Source organism: Rattus rattus, chromosome 14 (assembly GCF_011064425.1).
Source record: "Rattus rattus isolate New Zealand chromosome 14, Rrattus_CSIRO_v1, whole genome shotgun sequence".
Taxonomy (NCBI): domain Eukaryota; kingdom Metazoa; phylum Chordata; class Mammalia; order Rodentia; family Muridae; genus Rattus; species Rattus rattus.
Window position 1 is genome coordinate 4652972 of NC_046167.1, and position 3554 is coordinate 4656525.

Genomic DNA, 3554 nt, shown 5'->3' on the forward strand with positions numbered 1-3554 from the left:
CAAGGAATCTTGCAAGTTTGCAAAGGATGTGCAGAGTTGGTAGTGACCTAGTCCCGCTCCCTAAGAGTTCCAGACGCAGCGCAGGGAGTAGATGCATGTCCAAGGGCGTCACTCGGGCTTGGTCTGCCTCTCCCTGCCCTCTTCAACCCCGCAAAAGGGAGACCAGACAGGAGGGAGAGGCTCCAGAGCAGCACTGTGGGGTGTGCTTCTTCCACAAGCAAACCCAGACCCTAGGGGTTCTGAGCAATAAACCGGCTACAAAAGGAGCCAATTGAATTGTCCACCACTGAGCAGTCAGAAGTGGGGGTTGGGAGGTGCCATTGTAGTTAAAGGGCAGTGTAAACGATTTTCAAAGCCCGGGTTTCACCTTTCTGACTGGCCACCGGACCATCTTTGAGTGATTTCTCCCCCCTCCTCTGCCCTTTCGACCTTACTTCCTATTTTCAAACACCATAAAACCGGCCCCAAGACACACTTTCTCACAGACCGAAGTGTAACAAAGAAACACTTGTTCAAGGTCGGGGCAATTCCACTCTGCTGGAGTAACCGCCACCAGTTCCAGTCCAGCAGTCCTTCGACAGAGGGCTGGCCTCGTTATTTTCCGGGGCCTGACATTTCTCCTTTCAGACAGAGGCATCTTGCGTTCGAAGGTCCTCCCTTCACTTCCATGAGTCTCAAGAAAGTGCCTTAAACACGCTTCGTGTTCTGGCATTTCACTGTATTTAAACAAAATTCCAAGGTCTAGGCATTAGGGCTAAAACAATATATAATATTAGATCAGAAACGGATAGGCCTTGACTTGTTGACACCTCCAGACATTTTAACCCCAAGACCACCATTCCTCAGTAGGTACTTGCACCGGTTAGGGTTAGGTGTCTCCTCTCGGAGGTGATTATCTGTAAAGGGATACAGAGGTGGTCAGTTCCCTGTGATGGAGGGAGGGGGCTGCCTCGGAATATTCTTAACTCTGTGATCGGAGGAAAGCTGTTAGGTGCCAGCAGCTACCGTGCACCCAGCTTTCTCTGAAAAGCACCCAATGGCCTGGCATGCTGGTATCTCTACAGCCCAGCACTGCAGAGGCTGAGCGAGGGTGGGGAGTTCAGAGCTGACCCTGTCTAAAACAAGGATGAGTGCAGAATAAACGCTCTCCTTATCGTCGTCACTTAATAAACAAACCAAAATGGGTCAACCTGAGGACTCGTGAGAAGAATATATAACCAGATTTCAAAATCTTATCAAAATACTGATGCCCGCCCAGCACAGAGAATATTGGATTTGACCCTACACAAAAGTCTTCTTGGAGAAGTCAGAAGGTCCCCTCTGGTGGGCTCAGGTGATACTTGAGAAATTAATTATACTTGGGGTGCTGAGAGATTTGAGAGTGAGCCCACAAGTATCTTTTTATTCAATGATCTTACTTATGGAAAAACCATTTTAGTTACTGTTTGGTGAATTTGTGGAAAGTTCCAGAAATGCACCTTTGGCAGTCAAGTAAGCTGATAAACTCCATTGCCAGAGGCTTTCCTGTCTTAGAGACCAGCTGAGTAAGCTTGAGAGTAGGGTTAGAAGAGAATAGCTGTCTCCTCAGAGGCTCTGCCAGGGCCTGACAAATACAGAGGTAGATGCTCACAGCCAACCATTGAACTGGGAACAGGGTATTCAACGGAGGAGTTAGAGAAAGGACTGGAGGAGCTGAGAGGGTTTGCAACCCCACAAGAAGAACAACAATATCAACAATCAGACACCCCCCACCCCGAGCTCCCAGGGAATAAACCACCATTCCAAGAGAACACAGGGGGTATGGCACCATCCACATATGTAGCAGAGGATGGTCTTGTCAGGCATCAATGGGAGGAGAGGCCCTTGGCCCTGTCAAGGCTCAACACCCCAGTGTAGAGGACTGTCAGGGCAGGGAGGTGGGAGGGAGGGAGTGGGTGGGTGAGGGAGCACCCTCCTAGAGACAGGGGAGGGGGATGGGACAGTGGGTTTCTGGAGGGGAAACCAGGAAAGGGGATCCATTTAAAATGTAAATAAAAAAGTTAAAAAGGAAGAGAATACATTCACACTCATGTTCTCTCTCTCTTTCTCTCTCTCTCTCTCTCTCTCTCTCTCTCTCTTTTCTCTCTCTCTCCCTCTCTCTCTCTCCTCTCTCTTCTGTTCTTCCTACTATGTATTCATTTTTTTTTCCTCTGAAGGAGTTGCTGGCTGACTGGTTGACAGTGGTCTTGTTAGGAAGCTGAAGCTGAGACAAGACTTGTACACACACACACACACACACACACACACACACACACACACCGTCTTTAAGTAAAACATGATCGTTCTTTCACAAAGAAAGAAAGAAAGAAAGAAAGAAAGAAAGAAAGAAAGAAAGAAAGAGAGAAAGAAAGAAAGAAAAGACAGACAGACTTTTGGGAATAAAGAGAATTTTCTCTGGGTCACTAGAGGTAACGACAGCGTGGATGTCTGCCCTTTGCCATTCAAAGGTACAAGCTACTTAGGAGAGCTGAAACTGAGCCTTGTGCTGACAGGTGGGACATCCTGTTCTCGTCCCAATCCCTTTTCCAGAATCCGGAATCCTCTGGGCAGTGGGTAAATGTGCACACACCTACTGTCAAAGCACACAACAAGAAATTCTCCTTTGGACTCAAATTTGCTTTCTTCTACTCTGTCTTAATAGCAAGTGTCCCCAACCCTGCAAGGGACCCCCATCGCACTAGAAAGTGGCTTTCTGTGCCCTCTGGGGAACAGCAGATACTGACAAGTCCTGGTTATGCCACAGGATTCCTTGATATCCTCTCACAGGGCCTCCTAACCTTCTGGAGCTGTTCACAGGCCTCAGCTCATATCCTAGGTTTTTAGTCCCACAATCATTGACAAAGGCCACCGGACTTGAGCCCAGGTCTCTCCCTCGGCCCTTTCAGTACTCTTTCCCTCCCTGAGTCTTGGGTGTGAATTCTTCATTTGTTTCCTGTCAGACATTTTCAGTCATTTCTCAGTGTCTTGGAGCACTGACTCCCCAGCATGAATTTGGTAAGAGAGGTTAGTGAGGAATGGAGCTCTGGGCTTCCTGCTTTCTCACTGAACATTCTTGCTGCTGTCCAGGATGCCAACAGGTGCCCTTCTGGAACCTAAACTAGACAGAAATACAGACCCAGCCTCTCCAGTCACAGCATCCCTAGTGCCTTTAAGCCAATGCCTGTGATTAGGACTCCACCCCTAGCATCTACAATGCGTCCCACGGAACTCTAGTTTAAAATGTCCTCTTGCCCACCTCATGTCAGGGTAAAAGGAGGCATGTGGTGACCCTACCCTGTATCCAGTAGGCTCACCAGTCCTCTTTTTTTTTCTCCATTTTTATTAAATTGGGTATTTCTTATTTACATTTCAAATGTTATACCAGTCCTCTTTTTAAAAATCTTTCTACCCCTTAAGTAAAATTTGAAATAGAGCCAGAGTTAATGGCAAAAGGCTACTAAGATCCAGTGAGGTTCTATGACTTTCCTAGTGTAATACAGGTTGACATCAGAGTCAGCCCAGGGACTGGTGTGAGC